Source organism: Homarus americanus, unplaced genomic scaffold (genome assembly GCF_018991925.1).
Source record: "Homarus americanus isolate GMGI-L3 unplaced genomic scaffold, GMGI_Hamer_2.0 scaffold367, whole genome shotgun sequence".
Taxonomy (NCBI): domain Eukaryota; kingdom Metazoa; phylum Arthropoda; class Malacostraca; order Decapoda; family Nephropidae; genus Homarus; species Homarus americanus.
The window spans coordinates 11,937,473-11,964,817 of record NW_024743709.1 but is presented as its reverse complement, the minus strand read 5'-3'; the positions used below and the strand labels follow the sequence as shown (position 1 = coordinate 11,964,817).

Genomic DNA, 27,345 nt, shown 5'->3' with positions numbered 1-27,345 from the left:
TACCCAAAATCCTATTGAAACAATGGTTTCGGTTAACGAACGACCTTCTGGAACGAATTGTGTTCCTTAACCGAGGGACCACTGTACTGTATATATTATTTTAAGAAAACTGGCTACAGGAAGAAAATACTCACAAAACTTTTTTCCGAATTACTCCCTGCTTAAAATTCGGTACTGTATTTTTTTTATCATTATTTATCGTTTTTATACATTTAGTACATTTGCTGTAGGAAGAAGTAGCATTCATATTTTTTTTTTTTGTATTATTATTGAAAATTAAACAACATCTCTGGCCCCTAAAAGTGTTTGGTATCTATAAGGGTGGTGAGAACTAAAAGTAAGTTAGCAATACTTTGTGTACATTACTTTTTAAAATTAATTTTGATTAAAAAAAGATTTATTTATTTCATAAAAACTGGATACATTGGTATTGAACGTTTTTTTTTTTTTTTTTTTTTTTTAGTGGCAGTCTTTTGGGGTAAAAATGCTCTAAGGTGGACGATCTCTTATCCCGAACACCCCTTCCCCCAAATTAGTCTGCCTTACTGATATTTTACTGTACTGTATTTACATATTTGTGATGTATGGGTTATTATTTTTAATTTATATGAGCTGGATTATTCTTCCAAAATTATGGAATTAATACCGTTCCAACTTAGGAACGGAGTGCAGGAACATAACCCATTCATAATTTGGGGACTGCTTGTACATGTATAGTATAATGGAGTTTAAATTGGTGTTTTATAATGCTTCATCATTTTGATTTTGGAAATATGATAAAAGTTATTCACTTAGAAATTTGTACATTTTGAACAGAGTTGCCCATGTGCTCATTTAAAAAGATGATACTTGTGCATAGTTCCATGCTCATGTCATATATGGTTTTCAAGGATTACAAGCAACTGGTTGAATTAAAATTTCATAATCTCCTTGTAGAAGTCAGTGGATGTCCCAAAGGTTTCCAGTCATTGATGGCTGTGAAACATGATATTTGACCTTCTGTAAAAGAATCTCTGCAAATGTGTTTGTCTTAGATCTTGATGTGATGCACATGATATATAATATCATTAGCCAGTTTCTTTTGTTATTCATGAGATAGATTTTTTTAAAAGATCTTTGTAAAAGATTAAAAAAAAAAAAGAGAAAATTAAGAAAAAAAACCTCAGTCAACTCCACAACAGTAACCTTCACCTTCAACTCAGTGACCTCCAAATCATCAGAAAACTGGCTGCTTCTTGGTGGAAGGAATCCCTTCAATACTGTGTCTTACTTATACTGTGTATCCTCTGTCACTTGTCATCTCACTATACATTTGGATGGTCACCTCTCAACTCTCACTGTCAAATGAAATACTTTGGTAATTAAAGGTTTGTTGGTTTTATTTACCCTGTCATGTTAACAAAATTAAGGTGCTACTATAGAATGTAGTCTACAAAGATATCTTTAGTCAAACCTAACCTAACCTAACCTAACCTAACCTAACCTAACCTAACCTAACCTAACCTAACCTAACCTTACCTTACCTTACCTAAATATCTTGTAGACCACTCTCTGTAGTGGCCCTGCCAAGCCATCATGTATCAATTAATATTAAAATAGAAATTATAATGTAAAATGTTATAAGACAATGGTTTAGTAGTGCTGTTAATGTGTGTGCTGTGTAAGTGTCTTGGCATGTCACCTCACCACCTGACTCCTGATCAAACTCGTCATCAACTTCTTCAAATTCTACAATGTGCTTGGCAAGCTAAAAACTTACACACACACACACCCACCCACCCACCCAGAGAGAGAGAGAGTTAAGACAACAAGTATCCAGTGAGGGTCTTGTTGTGTGACTACATGGAGGTGAATTAAAAGATCAGTTGTTAAGGAGCTTATCACTTGGCAACACTGGTGCATGTTACCACCCCTTTCCACTCCATCTCTCTAATCACCCACACCTTTCTGCTTTTTCACTCAATATTTTAAAATATTATGTAATGTAATGTTGAAGGGGTACAACTTTGTTCATTTATACATATACTTATCACAATCTCTCTAAAAATACTTTAACTTTCGTGTTTATTCAAGACATCTTCAGGTCATGAGACCCACTAATCCCCCACCCAAGAAAGGATGACCTGACATTCCATCAGAAGATCAGTAATATGAGACCACTAATCCCTCACCCTACCTCCAAAAATTACTTTAACTTTCATCTTTATTCAAGACATTTTCAGAAAATTCTCTTTATTTTCTACCTCGGAAAATTTGTTCCTACAGCAGTAAATTTTTGGAAAATTCCGGCTTTGGGAATGATTTTCTGAGCAAATTTCAATTTCGGTTATCAGAGATTTCCGGGTTTGAGGAATTCCGGTTAATGGAGATATTACTGTACAGTAATGTTTTAGAGTCACTTTAGACTATCAAAAAATTTTCCCATTACCCAAAAAAATCCCGGGGATGTGGGATTTTTCCTGGTTTAAGATAGCCATCTCGTTACCGACAAATCTCTCATCTCCGAAAGAGCTCTGCACCAATTTTTCTGGCTATCACTTAAGGTGGTCCACAGAAATGCAGTAGTGGATTTGTAGAAGCTTGATGGTAAATCTGGCTGGTGTGATAGTGACTTCAATAATGAGCCAATGCAGGCTTAGTGTTACTAGGAGAAAGTGATAACTTGATAGACAGACAGACAGAGGTTTGAGAATAGACAGGAAGTTTGAGGAAAAAAGATGATGGTGGGCTAGGAAGGATGGATTGATAGCTATCGATCAATGGCATAATGCCAGATCATAAAGCCTAATTCTCCTCTGATGTAGTACAGTATAGTATTGTTTTGTAACCTATACCTAAACTGATATACTGTAGTGAGAACATAAGACAAATAAATATAGGGAGTTAGTAACAAAATTATAATACTACAGTAATAATATGAAGATTGACAATTATAGGATTAATGACAAGGAGATATGCACATAAAAATAATGAATATTGCCCTGTACAGACACAGTGAGGTCGTCCTCATCATTCTGATTTGCTGGCCATCAACTGAAGGATGGTCATTATGGCCAAAACAGACAGTGGAGTAATACAACACCGACCCATGAGTTGGAGGGAGGGGGAAGAGGCATGGAGGGGGGTTGGGTTGAACTACTATATTGTACTTCTGGATACACGGCTGAGCAGTGTTACCAGACCATTTAGGGCATAATAACCTTTAAGGTGTATACGAACATATGTGGGTAACTGTGCATGTGATGGTACTTATTCACAGTCATGCTTGTTATCGCCGCCCTCATGCAGAGTTATTGCAATTACGGGAAGGTGATAAGACCAATGAGAAAGTGTTGCTGTTTACTAAGTGAGGAGACGATGGTGCCAGCGTCTCGGCCCTAGACGATAACATATGGCAGGTCCCCGACCTGTGACCTCGCCAGATGCGTGGGGGTGTTGGTCACTCGGGTACCTCTAGTTGGCACTGGCCAGTATCGGCCAGACCTTTTGAGTGTACACACACTAGCTGTAACCAGGAGTTACTTGGAATGATACTAGGAGTTAAGTGGAGCTATAAGCCCACACACATGAGTGAAAGAACAGTGATTGTTTGTGTTGTGGTGAAATGTTGGGAACTACACAAGTGCACAGTGTAAAGCACTTGGATAATATCCATACAGAATAGTGTATTTATTAACTGACGTATAATGTATACATATAATGGAATGTAATCAGTAGTTAACGAGTGTCTCATTTTTTTCAGGTTTTGACCATATCAACCAATAAAGATTGAGTGCGCCAACATTGTGGGTTTCTCTCACCCTTAAGATGTGATGTCATCTAATTGTCGAACCATTCGGCAGTTAGTCAAAACGTGTGCGGGCTTATAGCTCCACTTAACTCCTAGTATCATTCCAAGTAACTCCTGGTTACAGCTAGTGTGTGTACACTCAAAAGGTCTGGCCGATACTGGTCAGGGCCAACTAGAGGTACCCGAGTGACCAACACCCCCAAGCATCTGGCGAGGTCACAGGTCAGGGACCTGCCATATGTTATCGTCTAGGGCCGAGACGCTGGCACCATCGTCTCCTCACTTTCTCACTACACTTATCACCTTCCCGTAATTGCAATAACACTGCGTGAGAGTGGCGATAACAATTCTTGTGTGTACCTGTGCATACATGACTATCCATGCATGTTTATATAGATGAGTTTGAAAGAATGTACTGTTCATTATCGACCATAGTTATTTTTTTATGTTAGGTTGGATGTTGTAGTCTTAGAGTTAATAATGAGTATTGTACAGTACAGTGTCTTTAAAAAATTATTGGCTCACATAGTTATTTACTAAAAATGTTCATGATTATTTGGCTCATATCATTGCATCCTTCTCAGGAACAAATAATATCTATGGTTAATCATTAAGTACTATTACACAGTATCTGGATTTGCTAATGTAAAACAATTTGTCCACGTTACCATCAGGATGAGATGCAGGGTATAGAGATGAAGGTTTCACACAAGGTAGGTAGGTTAAATATGATCTAAACTGCCCGTTGGTTTTGTTAATGCCTGTTTGATTGATGTTGCAGTGTTGTGTAATGCATTTGTCTTTACATATTTGGGATATTTTGTGGTTATAGCAACTGAATATACTGTAATTTGTTGCTTCCATAATTATAAAATATAATGTTGTACTCACATGAGGAGGGTTTTTTGTTTGTTTGTTTTTATCCGAAAGGAATACCCGGTTAGCACAAGGAATGCATTCCACAAGTCATTGTGATTAATGAAGCTGTGAGTATTGGGTCAATTTTCCCCTAAGAATTAATGTAAATATTGGAAGATCCGTTCCCAGCCGGCAACTTTCACCACATATTTTTCATCTTATACGCCTCATTATCCAAGGCTATTAGGGACCAGGGTCACGTGTATACTGTAGTACCAGTATATGTAAGGAATAATTAAAAATTACAGTATAGTCTGGGTTTACGCGCCTAATTAAACCCATGGAGGTCCGCGTATAAAGCGAAACGCGTTAGTAAATTAACAGAACATATAGGGTTAATTGAAATAGAGACTGGGTCGACCGTCAGACTACCCTTTTTTGGGCTATCGCCGACACAATACGTACGTTGTAGTAAAAATAACATCTTAATTTTATGATGGTATGCACAAACAATTAATATTTAAGAGAAATATCAATACTATTAGGTTTTTTAACACTTACGTTAGTAGAAGAGACGGCTGGGCACACGGGGCAGAGGGCAGATTATTGGCCATCACCTGTATCTCTATCCACCACAGAGGCTAGCAGGACCTCCTTATCAAACCCCTCAAAGTCCATATCCTCACTATCACTGACTTGGGCTGACTGTGGCGGGTGAAGAACTCGGTAATGTTTTGTTGACGGCTAGCATCGATGTGGTCGTGATACAGCTTAACATAGGGCTCCAGGGATTGCAACTGATGGTTATTAGACACTTCGTAGCAATGCTTGACTGGGTCTTTGGAAAGGAGGAGCTTCAATCTCTCAGCTGCCTCGATGATTTCCTTCACATCAGCATGTGTTAGTTTCTGCTCTTGTTGCTCTGTAACACCTGGCTGCTCACTGACGTCATCATCTTGCAACATCTCGTCCGCCGTCACCTCAGGTTGCCTGATTACCTCAAGGATGTCCTCGTTGGTGGTCTCGGAGAAGCCTGCAGCTCTAACACTTTGTGCAGCCTCTCTTGCAATCTCCAATGCCACAGCAACAGACTGAGCCTCTCCAGCCGCCGCTTGCCTCTGCCTCCCACCTGGGATACCCTCAACACATGACGCCACGCGTGCCGAATCGTTGCCACAGATAGCTGCCCCCATGCCTCCACCAAGAAATCAACAGCTTTCTTCACGTTAAACAGTTTCCAGAACTGCTTGAACGGCACTTCATGGTCAGCCAAATCTTGTTCGTGATCCTCGTCCTCGCTCTCGCTATCGGTGTCACTCTCTAAGTTATGCAATTCATCCTTGGTGTTGGTGAATTCGTTGAGGAGCCGAACCTTCTTGGCGGAGAAAGCAGCCTTCACGTTGCAAATCAACTCCTGATCCATGGGCTGGATTAACAACGTAGTGTTAGCGGGAAGGAAGACCACTTTTACATTTGGGTAACGATCCATCAATAGGGGCGAGTGTCCTGGTGCTTTGTCGAGGAGCAACAAAATGTTGAATGGCACATTATTTTGCGCGCAGAATTTCTTGACATCAGGAACGAGACAGTTGTCAAACCAGGAGAGGGACAGACCAGAGAACATCCACACCTTCCCTGAGGTTCTAGTGGACATTTAACTTGCTCATGTCCATATTCTTGTAGGCATGTGGCTTGCGGGTTTTGTGGATCACAGACAACTTCAGCTTAGCAGTGCCGGAGGCATTGGTGGTGAACAGTACGGTGATGCGCTCCTTCTGCATTTTGTGCCCCCGACACTTGCTCGCAGACTTGACTACGAAGGTCTTGGATGGCAATTTCTTCCAGTACAACCCTCATTCATCCATATTGAACACTTGGTCGTCGGTGTATGTACTGTCCTTCCTCCCCATTTTTCCGTAAAAATGGGGAAAATTCATGGCGGTAGCCCGGTCGGCACTTGCTCGTTCTCCGACTATCTCAATATTGGTGATCTTGTTGAGTCGTTTAAAACCTTGCAGCCACCCAGCGGAAGCAGTGAAGGGCTTGGGCTCTGCAACTCTCATTTTTATTGCTACCGATTTGTAGAGTTCTCAGGCATAGTCCTGCACTGCCTGAATGTCGACCGTCATGTTCCTTCTCGACTGACTTATAATGTAGCTTACCAACAAACCCTCGGTCTTCAGCAGCACCTTATTGTGGCAATATTTCACCAGCGAGGCACCCACAGACTTGGTAATATTCATGTGTTCATTGATTTTGCCGGCATTCTTCTTGATCGTGCGGATCGTCGATTCATTCACTCCATGTTGTCTGGCCAGATCCACCTGCCTCGTGCCTTTTTCTAACTCCTGAACATCTTGTACTTAACCTCATAGCTTAAGGCGTGTCGCACCTTCTTGGGCTTGAGGCGGCTTGGGCCAGGTAGTTCAAGGTTTCTCAGGGGTGGTGGGGGTCCAGCGGTAGCCATTGTGTAGAAACAAAAAAACAAAACAGGTTCTTGGGCACGAGTGAGTATACGCGGAGACAATGAGAATGGTGCGGCCAAGGTCATCGCCCCTGGTGGCAGGAGCACGCAAGGTTAAATAGGCCAATCACAGCTCGCGGCGGAGGGAGTGCGTGGGTGGTAAGGATATGTGGCCCAATCACAGTCCTCGACGTCATCGGCACGACTCTGACGTCAGCGCCAAGCACCTTGCCCGCCGCTTGCTGCGTATATTAAGGAATGTACCGCGTAACTAATAATTATCGTGTCTGGACAGTTGCCGCGTAAATGGCCAATCGCGTATAAAATTTCCGAGTAAACCCAGACTATACTGTATACAAATAAATAAAATAGATGTGAAAAAATACTTGCATTACCAGTTGGCAGTACTTTAAGTACATGTGGGAGAATGGAGCTGCTGAGATCTTCACTACCGCTTCCTCCCCACACAATCCAGGCGACTTTGTTTTAATGATCCTGATTTACGACATTACGACCTGCAATGGGGGATACCTGTACTTCTTGTGTTGTAGTTTGTTGATGTATCTTAAAATGTTTATTGATGTATTGTGTTATTTTACGGGTTTGATTATTTGATATAGTAAATTCATGTAACAGAATTTGAGATATTCATATACAGTACAGTACTCTACTACTGTACAGTATATTTGGCATTTTTATGGTCAGTTGGAGAATTCTGTTTATTGTGCTTTATGCAGTTTATATCATGAACAGAATAATCAAGGAAATGATTTAGTTGTTACAAGACACTGATAGTAAATTTTACTTAAAGATTAAATTTGTCACTTGCATATTTTTGCTTTTAAAACTGAGCTAGTTTAGGTTAGGTTTCTTTGACATCTTGTACATGCTGTATTATCAACCATACAACCATGTCGAGTACGATAATTTGGCTGTATAATATAGATAACATATCAGAAGAGGAGTATGTCTCAACATTAGGCAGGAGGCATGAAAATTTACTCCTTTTTGGCTACTTGCTGATGTTGAAAAGAAGAGTGTACTGTATGGAAATCATGCACAAGCAGAAATGGGGATAAAAGGGAACAAGAGACAGAAACAATAAATGATGCTAGGTGGGAAATGAGAGTAGTGACCCTGCCTTGCCAGATAAGAGGGCCCTTGGAAGTCTACATTTAATGTTTCAAATTTGCCTGAAAACAACTAGAACCCCATGCCTTCAGGTATTCACGGACAACTCCAGCAGGTATGGAAAATGGCCATGAAATGGTGGTGGTGGTGGTGATGAATGGCAAAACAGCAACGACTCTGAAGATACAGATTCTACCCCCATGGTCCAGCACAATATTAGTTCACCCCATGTTACTGAGGATGGCTGGCCCAAGGGTCACCTTGGCGTGAATTTGTTTAAGGTGTAGAAGCTGTTGCCAACACAACAACCACACCCTAAGTTAACGAGTTGCATGACCCAGTGTCAAGGAATAGTCCGAGAAGACCGGACAACTCGCCAACTGCACTGGCGAACCATTACCCTGGAATACGATCCGCAAATCGATTAACATCCAGGTCCCCAATTACTGCTGGGTAGACAGAGGCAAATGACGTAAAAAAAACATGCCCATAGTTTCACCCTGCCTGGGGATTGAACCCTGGTCAGTAACCTGAATCACATCATTTTGGATGTGGAATTCAGACATTATTTCAGGTACAGTAGACTGTACAGTAGACGATCATTTTACCAAGCATGAGGGGCGGTTAAACCATAAGCATGTTGGGGTCACCTCAGGAGAAAAAAAATCGATATAATGATCTTCTAACACATCTATATGCGAGGGTTGTGTATCACCGCCACAATCATTCTTTTCCCGCTTGTTTAGTGGCTAACTATAATACCTTTCAGGCATATAACTCAATAAATGTCTGTGTCAGGGGGTGTGGAGTGGTGGTGTTAATGTCCTTTTTCTTTTTTTCTTTTTTATGGGGAATAGCCCACGGGCACAGGTCACTGACCCACAATGGGACCTTGGGGGAGGGGGGCCAAAAAAATAAAATTTTGAGGAGAAACGGAGTATGTTAATCTTCACCACAAAGATGCCAATAAACCAGTTTTTTAATTGAATTGAATTGAATTGAAACAGTTTATATAGCCAGAAAAACAGATACAGAGTGGATAATAATAACAATATTAACATGGCTGAACCAGTTGAGAACCAAAGCTCTCTTTTAGGCCTCTGATATATACTATACATTTATCTCAAGGAAGTATTGTGTAACATTTAGTATCATCTGGAATACTACAATAGCATGGTGGTAATAAGAACATCTCATAATGTTACCATGGTTATTACTTCAATATTTATTTATTTTATTTATTATTACAGTATTATATTTTTTTATATAAAGTATATACATAAATTAACAGTCAAATTGAAAAACATAAGTATAATGGGGGAGCAGTATAACATGGGTTGTACATTATTAAGGTTGAACAAGAGGACAGAGCTGTCATGATTATGTCTAGTTGGCAAATATGTTTATTGCAATGGTAATTTCTTGACTATTTACATGATAATTTCCGATAAAACGGTTTTGATGGTACAATAAAAGCAGGTACTGTAAATATAGTAAGTGTTACAAGAAATACTAATACTTAGACAAAAGATATTTTTTAAGAGATGATTTAAAGGAAGGGAGCGTAGTTTTTGCTCGGGTGGGTGGGGGTAAGTTGTTCCACACCTTCACATCATGATATTTTATGGAGGTCTGGGACTGAGAAGAGAGCATGGGGGGTGGTCTTAGTAGCTCTGGTGCCTTAAGTTGTATTTGATTATTCCGGCACTGGAAATAATTATTGTCAAGCAATTGATTGATAGATTTGTGAACAAAGAGGGCACAGCAGTAGGTGTTAATATCTTTGAATTTTAACATTTTCAATTTAACAATTTTTTCTTTTGTGCGATCTGTTTTTTTCAAGTAGGTCATTGTCCGTACAACTCTCTCTTGTTCAGTAACCAGGTATTGTGTTTTTGAAGAGCCAGAGGCCCCCTATAGTGTGTGACAGTGTATCAGGTGTTGATAAACAAGATCATGATAGATTTCTTTCATTGCTGTGAGAGCGAGTGACTGTCGAGTGTGTTACATGACTTTGCTGTGAATGGCTTGTATGTGGTTTCTCCAGTCAAGTTTCTCATCAACAATAACTCCGAGGAATTTAGTATTTTGTTCGCGTTTGAGGACTGTATTACCAAGGTAAAGGGGGTCCAAATCTGGGGGTAAGTTTTTCCTTCTGTGAAAGATCGTGTAGTGGGTTTTCTCAAGGTTTAAGGTCAGTTTATTACGTATTACCCAGGTCCTGACTTTAGTAGTTTTATTTTATGAGTGTGGCTGGCGTGGACTATGTCGATTATGTACAACAAAAACATTTCTGGACCGAGAATGGAACCTTGGGGGATGCCATACAAGATTGGCGAGTAGTCAGATAGGTGATTATTATAGCAGACATACTGCATCCTGTTGGACAGATATGAGGTAAACCAATTGTGGGACAGGCCCCTAACGCCATAATGTTCAAGCTTTGAAAGGGGGATGGTATGGTCGACAGTATTGAAGGCTTTAGAGAGGTCCAAGAATATACCGACTGTGAACTGACTGTCATCAAAGGAATTTAAGATGTCATTAGTAAAGGATAGTAGAGCACTCTCAGTCGACCTTCTAGCTCTAAATCGAAACTGGGAGTCTGTAAAGATGTTATTGGCATTGCAGAAGGAATTTAGTCTACTATATGCTAGCTTCTCCAGTATCTTATTCAAGGCTGGGAGGACTGATATGGGGCAGCAATTCTTGAAGAGACCTTTCTCCCCAGATTTTTTATATGCTGGGTGAACTTTAGCAATTTTCAGTTTATCCGGAAAGACACCACGAGTGAAGGAGGAGTTACAAATGTGTATGAAAACAGGTAGTAATAAGTGAGCTACTTTCTTAATGACGATCATTGGATATTGACTTCGCCTGCTGCTGCATCTTTGGACATTTTTATGTTGGCCAGTAATTCATCTGCTGTGACAGGGGATAAGAACAGCTCATTTTGCTGTCTGTTTTGCAGGTAGGCTCTAAATTCCTCACGGTGATCAGGGATGCTCTCTGCAAGATTTTTGCCGACATTAATAAAATATTCATTGAAGTGGTTGTCAATGAGGGAGGGTTCTGTTACAACCGAATCATTTATCATAAAAGCTGACTGGGGGGCCGAAGGCTGAGTGTTCCTGTTCTGAATAGAATTTGACATTCCAGGTTTTCTTATCGTCGCTTGATGCTGACTGGAGCTTATTTGCATAATAGCTACATCTGGCATTTCTAACGGCTGGAGTTACTCTATTTCTGATACTTCTGTAAGCATCATCGAAAGTTATGGGTCTTTTTGCAAATTTCCTTTGGAGTTTGTGTTTTTCTTTTATCATTATCTTAATTTCGCTTGTGATATAGGGTTTGGAAATGGATACAGTTTTCACTGACTTAGTCTTGAGCGGGAAGCATTTATCAAAGCAAGCATTGAAGATGCTAGAGAAGTTACAGGTGTTCATGTTAGGGTTGTCGGAGGCATAGACAAGATCCCAGTTAGCATTCATTAGGTTGTTTTCAAAAAGGAGCCTGTTGTCGGTGCAGCAGTCTCTGTATTGTATTGAGACTCTTCTAGGTCTTGTGGCTGTTTTATACTTGGCAAAAACTGGGAAGTGATCTGAGATATAATAAATAATTCCACTTGCAAGATTGTTAGGAGTGTTGTTAGTTCAGATATGATCTATCGCAGTGGCAGAGGTGGCAGTTTCTCTAGTGGGTTTGGTTATAGTGTTGAAGAGGAGTTTAGAATGACAGTTAGCAAGAAGGTCTAATACTGAGGTGTCGGTTTCTGATTTTAATAGATCAAGGTTGAAATCTCCTGTAATGTAGCAACGTTTCCTCTCAGAACTTATGATAGTGATAGCTCCGAAAATTTATCAAGAAAATTCCTTTACATTAGTGTGGGGTCTTCTGTAGATTACTCCTACTAGGACATTTCGTTTGTCGTTAAGTAATTCAATTAAAACACACTCCATGAACCTTTAAATCATCTCTTACAGAAGTGTTATACTTGATATGAACATATAGGGCGACACCACCACTGTGTCGTGACGTGTTGATGCAGTGTCTATTATAATTAGGAATGCTATACAAATGGTCAATATCGTTAGTGAGTTTGGTCTCACAGAACCCAAGTACATCAAATTTGTGGGCAATAGAAGATAAACACTGATCTAAAATGGTATCAAGATGAAGGGGAATACTGCTGATGTTATAGTGATTTGCCTGTAGAGCTGGTGATCGACCCATTAATAGATGCGGCGACTTGCGGTAACCAATCTTCCCATGCATAGTGCATTTGACTAGCTATTGGACGAAGAATCTCTAGCATTTTGCGATTGGTTCTTTCAACAAGGCCATTAGCCTGTGGATGATAGGCTGCGATAAAACTTTGTTGGATGTCATATTGTCGACATATTTGGCTACAAGTTGGTTCTTGAACTCTAATCCGTTGTCGGAGAGAAGAATCTTGGGCATAGTAAAAGGACATATGAGGTGAATAACTAAAGCATAAGCCACAGATTCGGCTGTTTTATCCTTCAGTGGGACTAAAATTACAAATCTAGAAAAATGATCCACACACACTAGGACGTACGAGGATCCTTCATGACTCCTCGGAAGTTGTAACAAGTTGATAGCGACTGTGTCAAACGGAAGTTCTGGTGTAGGATATTGTAGAATTGGAGCCGGTGCCCTTGTAGTACCCTTATGTTGAGCACATGACAAACACTTAGCAATACAGTATGCAATTCTATGTCTTTCTTCATAGTATTCCAAAATTACTTCTTTCTGGCCTCTGCCAGACATTTATCACGTCCGGGGTGACCTGCTTGGGGAGCATCGTGATACAACATTAGTATCATTTCACGAAGTGTATCAGGTACGACAATTTGTGTAACAATACCCTCAGTTGCCTCTTGGAGCGAAGGAGTATGTCTCGTCGTAGTTCAAATTGATTGAACGGAAGAGGTAACTTTGGAAGATTAGCCTCCTCTCCTGACTCTAGAGCGAAAATGACAGTAGACCACAATGGATCGAGTTGTTGTTCATCCCTTACTTGCGAGTGGGAGAACGATGATAGAGGCATCACTGGTGCTATATTTCTGGACAAAGCATTAGCTTGAGTTGAAGCTTTTGTAGCATGCAAAATGCTTGGAAAAAGAAATAATCATACCAGTGTAGGCACTGAATTCATGAAATTATAAAAATTAAAATTAATGATTAGACTCAAAAATCTTTTCATGTTAATATCATTGTAGAAATGTTAGGAACATTATTATATACGTTTCGCAGAACGTTGTTTCTGGGACATCGACGTCTGGGATATCATTATCATTCCTGGGAAATGAATCTGAATGGACCTTTTTAAGTCTGCCCGCATGACCAACGTCTGACGTTTGTGAGTTTGGCTTCAAAAATTTTTAATTTGTTGCACGCTTCTTTAGCAATAATGCGGAATGGTCCGTCAAACTTGGGTGAAAGCTTGGACTTTCGTTCAGGTTCTCGCACCATAACAGCATTGCCTATTCCTAGCATGACAGGCTTAGCTTGTTTATGTTGCTTGCACATCATTTCAGCGCGTGACGCTGCTAAATGTTTACGTACTTGGCCATGAATATCCGTGAATACGTTGATTTGCCTGGTAGCGAAATCGTCCTCATTCTAGTCTGGGCATGGCTTGTCTGTAAGTACGTCATAAGGTAGACGTTTATCTATGCCGTAAGCAATATAATAGGGTGATTTGCCTGTAGAGCTGGTGATCGACCCATTAATAGATGTGGCGACTTGCGGTAACCAATCTTCCCATGCATAGTGCATTTGACTGGTTATTGGACGAAGAATGTCTAGGATTTTGCGATTGGTTCTTTCAACAAGGCCATTAGCCTGTGGATGATAGGCTGCGATAAAACTTTGTTGGATATCATATTGTCAACATATTTGCGCTCTAATCCGTTGTCGGAGAGAAGAATCTTGGGCGTAGTAAAAGGACATATGAGGTGAATAACTAAAGCATAAACCACAGATTCGGCTGTTTTATCCTTCAGTGGGACTAAAATCACAAATCTAGAAAAATGATCCACACACATTAGGACGTACGAGGATCCTTGATGACTCCTCGGAAGTTGTAACAAGTTGATAGCGACTGTGTCAAACAGAAGTTCTGGTGTAGGATATTGTAGAATTGGAGCTGGTGCCCTTGTAGCACCCTTATGTTGAGCACATGACAAACACTTAGCACTATGCAATTCTATGTATTTCTTCATAGTACAGTCGGCCCTTAACATACGCGGGGGTTAGGTAACAGAGATACCCGTGAATGTTAAAAATCCGTGTACTTTTGCTGCCCCCCCCCCCCTAAAAACCTAAAAAAATCCCTGGCCCCCCCATGTCCTTATTTACCGTATATACCTGTGTGTAGTTCGAGTTTTTAAGACCAAATTATTTGGCCAAAAATTGGGGGTCGACCTCTGAACGGGTAATAGTTTCGTTAGGTTGAAAAATATTTACCAGTAACTACCAGTAAACAATAGAAACGATGCACCACCAGTTGTGAGTGTCGGTACAGTTGCCAGGGCAGATCTCTTGCGTCGTCATAGCAAGCCCAAAGTAGCCAAATGCATGGTATGGTATGCACAGGACGATGTAAAACAAAGTATTCATTTTTTAAAGTTTATTTATAGATACTGTACATAAATTTTTGTTCATTACTTTTGAAACTTCAATCTTTGTTAATTAAACTTGAAACAAAAGAAAACTAAGATACCGTATTTTCATTAAAATATTACATCGGAAGTATATTTTACCTTAAATGTGACTGAATGAATATATTCTCAGAAATAAATATGGAAATGTAATATTTTGGTGAAATGAAGTACATATTACTGCGGAAAGTGGGATAAAATCATGACGAAAACAATGACTTTCGCTTTCTTTCGTTGTTCAAAAGATTTTACCGTAATTGCTTTTCGAATGGTTTTCAGTTAAAAAACTGTTGTACCGTGTAGGCTCTCACCAATAACGTTTAATAGGTGCCTGAAAAACACTGTTATTAGTGAAAACGTTATTTGTGTGACATTAAAATACATGTAAAAAGGGATTATTGGTGCCGCCCCAAGAGTTTCACCCATTTTTTCCCCTTGAAACCCTCCTAACACCTTTTGTTAGCTGAAATAAAAATAATTGTTATTCAATCATCAAAATAAAGAGTTTGAGTATTATAACACTTAGCTTGGGGGAGTTTTTGAGGTGCTTGGTGTGATGGTTGTTCCATATCTGAGGGCCGCTAACACTTGCACTGTCTTTCATTCGACAAGCTAACCATTTCACAAGAAAATGCTCTGTTATCACTAACAACCTGTTTCTATCGCCTTTATCATTCATAGCTTGCCTCGCATTTCCATCACTACTGAAATATTTTTAGCCAGCACAATACTCTTCTTGGTCTCCTCTAAGTTCCTCTTAATATTTTGCTCTGTAGACTCAGGACAGTTCAATTTCCTCACTTTAAAAGTTCCCTGTCATTCAGGTGGCAAATCACTCCCTCCACCACCTCCCCTAGCCCCCACAGGCAAAAATGCAGAAGCCATTATTGATCACCGACCCTAACAACCACTGGTTATAGTGACGAAAATCTCACACGTGGGCGCAGCGCTGTATTCCACTGAGCGTGTGTGAGAGTGAGAGTGAGGTGGAGTGGACAACTACGTCATCAACATGGCAGCAAACGCTATCATTGATGCACTCGGACGCTTCCCGCGAAATCTCCGTTATTCAAGAGAATCCAGACGTTATTATCGAAAATGGGTATCTATTGTAACTTACCGTTATTGTCGAAAACGTTATTGGGGAAGTCGTTATTGGCGAGAGCCTACTGTACTGTATTTCAATAATATTCTATCCTATCATTAGCCTCATAATCCCACAACTGAAAACCATTCGAAAAGCGATTACGGTAACATCTTTTGAACGAAAGAAATTGAAAGTCATTGCTTTCGTCACGATTTTATCCCACTTTCCACTGTAATACGTACGTCATTTCAGCAAAAATATTACATTTCCATATTCTCAGAAATAAATTGTAGTTTTGTTGAAACTTAATGTACAGAATTTAATATTAAAATGCAAAAAGAGCTAAAAAAACAATTAATACTGTACACCCGTAATGTACTGGCTGGCATCTCCACTCGTCCCTGCTCCCACCAGTCACCACTCCTCACCGCTCTATCCCTCCGCCGCCTCCACATCGTCACTTCTGTTGTATTACAATAATATTCTATCCTAATTCACTTGAATAAATACTAAGATACCATATTTCTGAATAATTTCATTAAAATCCATCAAAATCATTTTCCTTGTCATCGTCTTAAGCACCAAACAGCTCCACCCAGTCTTCTCCTTGAACAGGGCTAGAGGGTACGTGTTTTTCGAATCGTTTTCAGTTAAAAAAATTTTTACATCACATGTATATTTTACCTAAACTGCGCCCGAATGAATATATTCTCAGAAATAAATAGTAGTTTTGCTGAAACGTGACGAAAACAAAAGAGTTTACCTAACCTTCCGATGTTCAAGGGGATGTTACTCGTTTTTTTAATAATTTTCGGTTAAAATACTGTTATATTACAATGATATTCTATTCATACTGTGCTTGATATACTACATTCACGGAAATGTAATATTATTGCTGAAATGAAGTACGTATTACAGTGGAAAGTGGGATAAAATCGTGACGAAAACAATGACTCGCTTTCTTTCGTTCAAAAGATGTTACCATAATCGCTTTTCGAATGGTTTTCAGTTAAAAAAACTGTTGCATCACAAGTGAATTAGGATAGATTATTATTGTAATACAGTGGGGTATGCTATAACGAACGGATCCTACTACAAATATTCCTATAACGAACGGTTTTACCTATAAAATTGAGAATGCTATAACGAACGAAACTCCTACAACGAACATTACTTTTTTTTTTTTACTAATTTATTGTTTTTTTATTACAAGTATTAATGATATTCTTTATTTCAGGGGTTTAGATGCATATTTATGCACTTTTTTACAATTTTATATTATATTTTTCAGTGTTAAGTGGTTATATTTGGGGGCCTGGAACGGATTAATCCTATAACGAACGAATGCTATAATGAACAAGGTTCTAGAACCAATTAGATTCGTTATAGAATACCCCACTGTACAACAGTTTTTTAACTGAAAACCATTCGAAAAGTGATTACGGTAATATCTTTTGAACGAAAGAAAGTGAAAGTCATTGCTTTCGTCACTTTCCACTGTAATACGTACATCATTTCTGCAAAAATATTACACTTCCATATTCTCAGAAATAGATAGTAGTTTTGCTGAAACGTAATGTATTTCAATGTAAATTAGGATAAACTACATGAAAACAAAAGACTTTACCTAACCTTCCGATGTTCAAGATATGTTACTCGTTTTTTTAATAGTTTTTGGTTAAAATACTTTTATATTAGTGAAATTCTATTCATACTGTGCTTGATATAATACATTCACGGAAATGTAATATTTTTGCAACTACAATGCTGATGTCAACACAAGCGTGGTTACAGCGAGACTGACTGAGTGAGGGAGAGCTAATAATAATAATAATAATTAACGGTTTATTGAAAAGGTAAAGGAACATACAGTGAACATACAGATTAATGTAGGTGTTGAACAGTAAACTCGTAGTGTAGTAACTCCCTCCCAGATGGTGTTAGGAGGAACTCACGTGGTGTAGTAGTTCCCTCAGATGGTGTTATGAGGGACCTGGCGTGGTGTAGTAATTCCCTCGCAGATGGTGTTATGAGGGACCTCACGTGGTGTAGTAATTACCTCACAGATGGTGTTATGAGGGGCCTTACGTGGTGTAGTAATTCCCTCACAGATGGTGTTATGAGGGACATCACGTGGTGTATTAATTCCCTCACAGATGGTGTTATGAGGGGCCTGACGTGGTGTAGTAATTCCCTCACAGATGGTGTTATGAGGGACCTCACGTGGTGTAGTAATTCCCTCACAGATGGTGTTATGAGGGACATGTGGTGTAGTAATTCCCTCACAGATGGTGTTATATGAGTGAGGTGTGGTCTTAGGCCTTCCTATCGTAGACGGATTAACACATCACTGGTTGTTGTTGGGTCTCACGGGCCGTTATCACTGGGTACCTGGGACCTCACTGTGTGAAGGTTAACTTGGGTACGACTGTTACTGTTGAGTTGTTCTCACTGACTTAAGCACTGTTCACCACTGTTCACCTCTGTTTAACACTGGTTCCATTCCTTTCCTAAATGAAATTGTAACTTCTGGCGAGAACTTGTTGATATTCCGGTGGGGAGGAGGGTTCAGGGGAGGGGGTTGGTATGGGCCAACTTAACAGTTGACCTGGCTGCTCCGAGAGGAGCGCCAGGTACGTCTTGACCCTTCGGTGGTCAAGGATGTAGTGTGTGTGTGAGGTTGCGGGAGTGGGTGCTGTCCCGTGTTCGGTGCCGCTTGCGAGTTGAATGGCGCTCGATTTGAATGTACTTCAATTACTTCAATGTACAGAATATTCCTCTGGTGGGGCAATCCGCGTATTTGCAAATCCGTTTATGCTAAACTCGCGTATGTTAAGGGCCGACTGTATTCCAAAATTACTTCTTTCTGGCCTCTGCCAGACATTTGTCACGTCCGGGGTGACCTGCTTGGGGAGCATCGTGATACAACATTAGTATCGTTTCACGAAGTGTATCAGGTACGACAATTTGTGTAACAATACCCTCAGTTGCCTCTTGGAGCGAAGGAGTGTGTCTCATCGTAGTTCAAATTGATTGAACGGAAGAGGTAACTTTGGAAGATTAGCCTCCTCCCCCGAATCTAGAGCGAAAATGACAGTAGACCACGATGATAGAGGCATCACTTTTGCTATGTTTCTGGACAAAGCGTCTGCGACCACATTCGCTCGTCGTGGTAAATACTTGAACTCGGGTTCAAACTCTTGAATGGTCAGATACCAGCGTGCTAGTCTACCTGAAAGATTTTTGCCGTGAAACAGCCGTCACTGCCACGTGCTCTGTATAGACGGTTATTTTATAACCAAAAATTATGTCTTTAAACTTCTTCAGTGCCCAAACAACAGCTAACGTTTCTAGATACATTACTGAATAACGTGTTTCGGCATCATTAAGTTTACGACTTGCAAAAGCAATCACTATATTTTCCTCGTGCGTCCATTTGCATAAGTACAGCGCCGATTCCTTGTATTGAGGCGTCGGTACACAGAGTAAATTCTTGAGAGTAGTCAGGAAAGGCTAAAACTGGGGCTTTGGTAAGTTCTGTCTTCAATGCACTAGAACTATCTTCTTGCTCAGCATTACATACAAAAGTTGCATCCTTCCTAAGTAGCTTAGTCAATTGTAAAGCTAATGTTGCATAACCTTTAATAAAAGAACGATAATACAGTGGTCCCTCGGTTAACGAACGCCTCGGTTAACGAACTGCCTCCCATAAGATTCTTAAATTCGGTTGACGAAAAAAAATTCGGTTAACGAATTTCTTACGAACCGACCTCAACATGTTTTCGCTTGCACTAGCCGGTCAACCAGCTTTAGTATTAGTCCGCCAATACATTAATCGGTTCTAGGGCTTAAATTCCTTACTATTTTAGTAAATATCAAGAAGTTTATACTATTCAATAATTTTAAAACTTTAATATTCAATTTTTTAGTCATTTTAACAATTATTGAACATAATTGAAGGTAAAGTGACTAGTTTAATGCGCGGCATCCAGCCTCATAACACAGCAAACAGGCGTTAGTCTCTCTATGTTTTCACTGGAGGTAACATCTTGCTTGAGACTCTCTTCAACTAAACGCTTTTTTTCTGTGTTTCCAAGCAAATTATTGGTCATTTTGAAATATATTTTACATATTGACAATATATAATGCAGTGCAGTGTTGATTTAAAGAAAATAATTTTGAAATACACCAAGAGAACTAAAATTTTATGGGTGAAATGGTGCCATGGGTGACTTCTCTTCCACCCCAATGCCTTCTCTTCTTCTTTCTCCTCCACCCCCATTCTAATTCCCATCATCATCATCATCCAGGAGCCTTCCACATACACACCTCAAAGTAAGTGAACTTTTCTACCATTTTTGTTGAATTTAGGCAATTTTCGGTGAGCTGGAACCAATTACCCAAAAACCCATTGAAACAATGGTTTTGGTTAACGAATTTTTCGGTTAGCGAACAACCTGCTGGAACGGATTGTGTTCGTTAACCGAAGGACCACAGTATATATATATTGTACCTCTCTAGTCCGGCAACCTCGGGACCTGACCGGTGCCGAACCATGAAAATTGCCGGACCATGGAAATTCACCCTTTTCCTGGATAGATAGTGACTTGTGCTTATGCTTGGAAGCACTAGCACCACTTTCTCTGCATCATGGTCTCTTTGAAGACATATTGAAGGGTTAAATGTCGTATAGTAGCTTCTCAAATTTCGCGAGTTTTTAATTCTTAACGTATTTTATTGGAACACAAAAAATAAATAAAAAAAAATTTTGACGGCGGAAACTTTAATTTCGACGGGTTTGAACGGTCCGCCAACGTGCAGACGACGTGCATAATCGTGTAAACAGCGTCATTTCTCTTATGTACAAAAGATTCATTATTGTTTATTACTGAATGTCTTTTTTATTGAATTAATGTTTATGTGTGCAAAATGAGCAATACAATTCATTAATAATACGTAGAATATTAAAACACACGAGGAAATGACACAGCATTGTTTTCGTTGATTACAAAACCAGTGACTGACTGGTTCTACATATAAAACTGAAGAAAACAAGACCTTGGTTGTAGCTGTAGTAAAATTAATATGGTTGGTGTAAGTAATGTTATTTAATGTTAATAAATGAAACAATAGAAGTAGCTAACGATAATGGAAAAGAAAAAAAGAGAGATCGCGTATGTAAGTGCGTACACGTGAAAACATATCGTCATTACTTTACATAAGAATATGAAAGCGACACTTATTTACTGTTCATATATACAGTATTTTAATTAATGTTTCTGAATTTGTTTTTATTGAATTAATGTGTGTGTGCAAAATTAACAATAAAATTTATTAATAATACGTGGAATATTAGAGGAGACGAGACAGCTGCCGGCATTGTTTATGGTAAAGCTTACGAAACCAGTGACGATTGGTTCTACATATAAAACTGAAGAAAATAAGACCCTGATTTTAGCTGTAGTAAAATTAATGTAAAAAAAATTAATATGGTTGTTTGAAGTACCTGTAATGTTATTTAATGTTAATAAATGGAACAATATAAGTAGCTAACCATTAATGGTAAAAAAAAAAGTGAGACTGCGCGTATGTAAGTGCGCACATGTGAAAACATATTGTCATTACTCTACATAAGAATATGAAAGCAACACTTATTTACTGCTCATATATATTGAAGGGTTAAATGTTGCACTCTGTACAGTGACCCCTCGTTTAACGAACACCTCGGTTAACGTAATTTCAATTAACGAACTGCCTTCCATAAGGATCTTCAATTCGGTTAACGAAAAAAAATTCGGTTAACGAAGTTCTTACGAACCGACCTCAACATGTTTTCGCTTGCACTGACCGGGCAACCAGCTTTAGTATGAGTCCGCCAATACATTAATCGGTTCTAGGGCTTAAATTCCTTACTATTTTAGTAAATATGAAGAAGTTTATACTATTCAATAATTTTAAAAGTTTAATATTCAATTTTTTAGTCATTTTAACAATTATTGAACATAATTGAAGGTAAAGTGACTAGTTTAATGCGCGGCATCCAGCCTCTTAACACAGCAAACAGGCGTTAGTCTCTTTCTGTTTTCACTGGAGGTAACATCTTGCTTGAGACTCTCTTCAACTAAATGCTTTTTTTCTGTGTTTCCAAGCAAATTATTTTCATTTTGAAATATATTTTATATATTGACAATATATAATGCAGTGCAGTGTTGATTTAAAGAAAATAATCTTGAATTACACCAGAGAGCTAAAATTTTATGGGTGAAATGGCACCATGGGGTGACTTCTCTTCCACCCCAATGCCTTCTCTTCTTCTTTCTCCTCCAACCCCATTCTAATTCCCATCATCATCATCACCATCCAGGAGCCTTCTACATACACACCTCAAAGTAAGTGAACTTTTCTACCATTTTTGTTGAATTTAGGAAATTTTCGGTGAGCTGGAACCAATTACCCAAAAACCCATTGAAACAATGGTTTCGGTTAACGAACTTTTCGGTTAACGAACGACCTTCTGGAACGGATTGAGTTCGTTAACGGAGGGGTCACTGTATAGACAAGCAGAGAGATAGAGAGAGAGAGCAGCCGAACTGCGGGATGTAAACAAACCTTAATTTTAATTGTTCTCGGCTTTTTTTGTTTTTTTTTAAGGGGATTAGCCCACCCGGGCATAGGTCACTGACCCACATTGGGGCCTGAGGGGCAAAAATTTAATACTCCTGTAATAATAATTCAGATAAGTAAAAAAAAATAAATAAAAAAAAGCTGCCTATCTACCTATTGGACAAACTAAAATCGTTCCGGACCACAGAATGCCGGACTAGAGAGGTACAACCTGTGTATATTATATATATATATATATATATATATATATATATATATATATATATATATATATATATATATATATATATATATATATATATATATATATATATATATATATATATATATATATATATTACCCCGATTTGCGCGGTCTATTGAATCCATGGGGTACCGCGGAAAATGAACAACAGAACATATGGGATTAATTCCAATAGAGACTGGCCCGACCCCCAAACTCCACTTTTTCAGATACAATAACTACGTTGTAGTAAAAATTACATCTTAATTTTATGATGGTATGCACACACAATTAATAATTAAGAGAAATATCAATAAAATTAGTTTTTTACCACTTACATTAGTAGAAAAGATGGCTGGGCACACAGGGATGGGGGGGTTGGTTCCGTGGCAGAGGGCAGATTATTGGCCCTCACCTGTATCACTTGTATCAATTGTATCACTGTCCACCACATAGACTTGCAGGGCCTCTTTGTCAAACCCCTCAAAGTCCATATAAGTCCATATCCTCACTATCACTATCACTGACTTGGGCCGGCTGTGGTGGGTGGCGGGTGAAGAACTCGGTAATGTTTTGATGACTGGGCGACCTTGTGTGCATCCTGCCCGCGCCGCTTCCCCCGTATATGAGTAGATGCACCGCGTAAAGTGAAAGTCCGATTCTGGCGAGGTACCGCGTAAATGCGAAATCGCGGAAAGTGAAACCGCGTAAAGCGGGGTATTACTGTATAAGTGTATATATATATATATTACGAATGAAAGATGCTGTACAGTAAATGTTGTGTTATCAAAGTAAGAAAAACAATTGAGACCTTGCAATTGTGTGTAAATGAGAGCCAGTCCAGTCAGATCAGCTACCTGGGACTTGGTCACAATTTATGTGATGCCATATGGCTGCAGGGTCTACCATTAGCCAACACATTATGCTTCCAATATCTTCCCAGGCTGTGGTACCTCCCTGTCTGACAGCTGTAAGATAAGGGAGTGTAGGGCGAGAGAAGCAGTGTAGGGCAAGTAATAGTTTAAAGCAAGTGAAATCAGAATAGAACAGAGAAGCAAGACAGGGCAAAGCATTATAGTGAAAGAATAGCACAAGATGAAGACATTTGGGCAAGAAGCATATTGGAGAGGGCAAGACAGTGTAGGGAAAACAGCCTTTGTAGAACTAAAGGGAAGTTTATGACAGGATAGGGCATGGTAGGTCAGGATAGAGCATGATAGGACAGGATAGGGCATGGCAGGTCAGGTTAGGGCATGATAGGACAAGATATAGCAGTGTAGAAAAGGATAGGGCATGGTATGACAGAATAGGGCACGGTAGGACAGGGTATAACAGGATAGGGCATGGTAGGACAGGATAATCCAGTGTAAGGTGGGGTAGGGCATAACAGGTTAGGGCAGTGTAGGACAGGATATGGCATGGTAGGGCAGGGTGATTTTTGTAGGACAGTATAATTTCAATTCATAATACTGTACTGCACTATACATTACTGCACTGCACTGCACTGCACTGTACATCACTGTACATCACTGTACTGCACTGTACTGTACTGCACTGCACTGTACATCACTGCGCTGTACTGCACTGTGCTGTACTATACTACAATGTACATCACTACTGTACTGCGCTATAATGTACTGTACTGCACTGTATTGTACTGTACTGCACCGTATTGTACTATACTGTACTACATCACTGTACTGTACTACATCACTGTACTGTACTACATCACTGTATCATACTGCACTACATCACTGTACTGTACTACACTGTATTTTACTGTACTGTATTATAGTCGCACCGGTATCAGTTATCATCAGGCTCAGACTGTACTGCCAGCCGCATCATACATCACTGTACTGTATTGGACCGACTGCGCTGCTCTGTATTGTACTGTGCTGCCCTGTACTGCACTCTCACTGATCATAGTGTTGTCACTGTATTGTACTGCACTGCATTGTACATCACTGTTCTGCACTGTACATCACTGTACTGATTTTGACTGGAACTGTAATGTACTGTGCTGTACTACTCTGTATGACTGTGCTGTCCTGTACTGCTGCTCTACTGTACTGTAGTGTTTTTCACTGTATTGTAGTGCACTGCATTGTACATCACTGTTCTGCACTGTACATCACTGTACTGTATTGGACTGGACTGCGCTGTAATGTACTGTGCTGTACTACTCTGTATTGTACTGTGCTGCCCTGTACTGCACTCTACTGTACTGTAGTCACTGCGTTGTACTGCACTGCATTGTACATCACTGTTCTGCACTGTACATCACTGTACAGGTTGACCGGACTGCACTGTAATGTATCTGCTACTACCTGTATTGTACTGTGCTGCCCTGTACTGCACTCTACTGTACTGTAGTGTCACTGTATTGTAACTGCACTGCATTGTACATCACTGTTTCTGCACTGTACATCACTGTACCTGGATGACCGGACTGCGCTGTAATGTACTGTGCTGTACTACTCTGTATTGTACTGTGCTGTTCTGTACTGTTTCTCTACTGTACTGTAGTGTTTTTCACTGTATTGTACTGTACTGCACATTACTGTGCTGTACATCACTGTACTGGACTGTAACATACTGTACTGCACTGTACTGTATTGCGCTGTACTGTATTGTACTGTACTGTACATCACTGTACTGCACAGTATTGTACTGTGCTACTATACCAAACTGAACTGGATCAGCATTGTACCGCACCAAGTACTCATATTGTACTGCACTGTACTGGTACTGTACTGCACCTATTGTGGTGTACTGCACTGTACATCACTGTACTGTACTGCAATGTAGATCATTGTACTGTACTGCACTGTATTGTACTTTACATCAGTGTACTGTACTGTTCTGTACTGCACTGAACTGTACTGCACTGAACTGCATTGTGCTGCACTGTACTGAACTGTACTGCACTGAACTGCATTGTGCTGTACTGTACTGCACTGCACTAATGTATTGTACTGGACTGTATTGTACTGGACTGCACTGTAATCACTGTACTGTACTGCACTGCAATGCACTGCACTGTACTGTACTGTTTAGAGTTATCTTCAACACAGTATTATTGGTAAGTTGTTATTGTAGTCATCGAGGTGTATCATAAAACTGTTCCAAACTTAATAGTAATTTCCTAAATTCTGATTTGCAGCATTTTTATAAGAGCACCTGAAGATTAGGCTCCAGTTATTTCACCTGAAGAATAACAGCCCTTATGCTACATGTGGGTTAGGTTAGTTTTAGGGTGGTTAATCTGGAAATTAGCTTGGGTGTCAGTTCTTCAGGTGATGCTTTTTTATTTTTTTTAAGAATTGAAACATGGTATAAGCAGTTAGCAGGAGAGAACTAGTATCTCTTTGCAAAGACCAAAAACACGACCATATCTGCTAAAATCAGGTGTAGTTCAGTTATGGTTTGTTCGAAGGAACGTCTGGAGGCTATGGCACATTTACTGTTGTGACGCAATGTTGGCATAGACAAATAGCATCTTAATAAATTCATAAGATAAATGCTTAAGAAAATCAAATGTGTGAGACTTGTAAATGATAGGACGTTTCTTCCTTCAAGGCTCAGTCGAAAAATACACACAAATTTTGGGTTAAAAGTGACAGATGTTGTATGCAGGGTAGAGTTGGATTGGTTGGGATAAAGGAGGATAAACTAGGATAGAGAAGGGTAGGATAGGTTGGGACAGGACAGGTTAATACACGGCAGGATAGGGCAGGCTAGTAGTGTGTTGGTGGGGGATGACTGTGCCAGCCTCCATCTCTGTGACACACACATATAAATATGTTAAACAGCTCAACTCACATTCTTTCCTCGCTAGAGGAGCGGGGTTGGGGGAAGAAGGAGGGGGGGTCAACCCCCCACTCTAGGTCTGGCGGACGATCACGTGATGATTCATCAGCCACATAGACGGATGAGCGGTTAGTTAGGTGGTGGTCATGAGCCCTGTGAGGTGTCTGAAGTTTGATGAAAGCTTGTTAGGCCCTATGAGCTCTTGAAACAGTTGTTAGGTCGTCGTAGTTTAATAAGCTCATTCTTAGCTGTTTCTATAATGGTACCCTTATAACAGTCAACTTGAGGGCTGTTTTGGGTTTTAGAAATGAATTTAGCCACCAGTAGCCTCGCCTGTGAGACAGCTTGTAAGATATAAGCCTGTATTCGTAAATGCCTACTAAACCCCCCATAAGCGTATGTTTGAGGGCCAGAAGGTGTTGTGCAGTGTCCGTAGTGGTGGTCGTCCTCCTCACGAGAATAATGAGAGGGATGAGTAGAGAAGGTGTGTGAGGAGGACAGAGGAAGGTAGTGTGAGAGTGAGGGGAGGGTAGTGTGAGTGAGGAGTGAGGAGGAGGGGGAGTGATGGAGTGGTGTGTGTGAGTGATGGAGGTAGGGGTGTGGAGTGATGATAGTGTGAGTGATGGAGGGTAGTGTGTGGTGATGGAGGTAGTGTGTGAGTGAGGG

At 39.8% G+C, this 27,345-nt stretch overlaps 1 protein-coding gene across 1 annotated transcript in view; it reads left to right on the top strand.

The window, feature by feature from the left end:
* The window catches only part of LOC121877475 (signal peptide peptidase-like 2B), a 170,722-nt gene that overhangs the window by 109,889 nt on the left and 33,488 nt on the right, over positions 1-27,345 (top strand). The window lies entirely within an intron of this gene.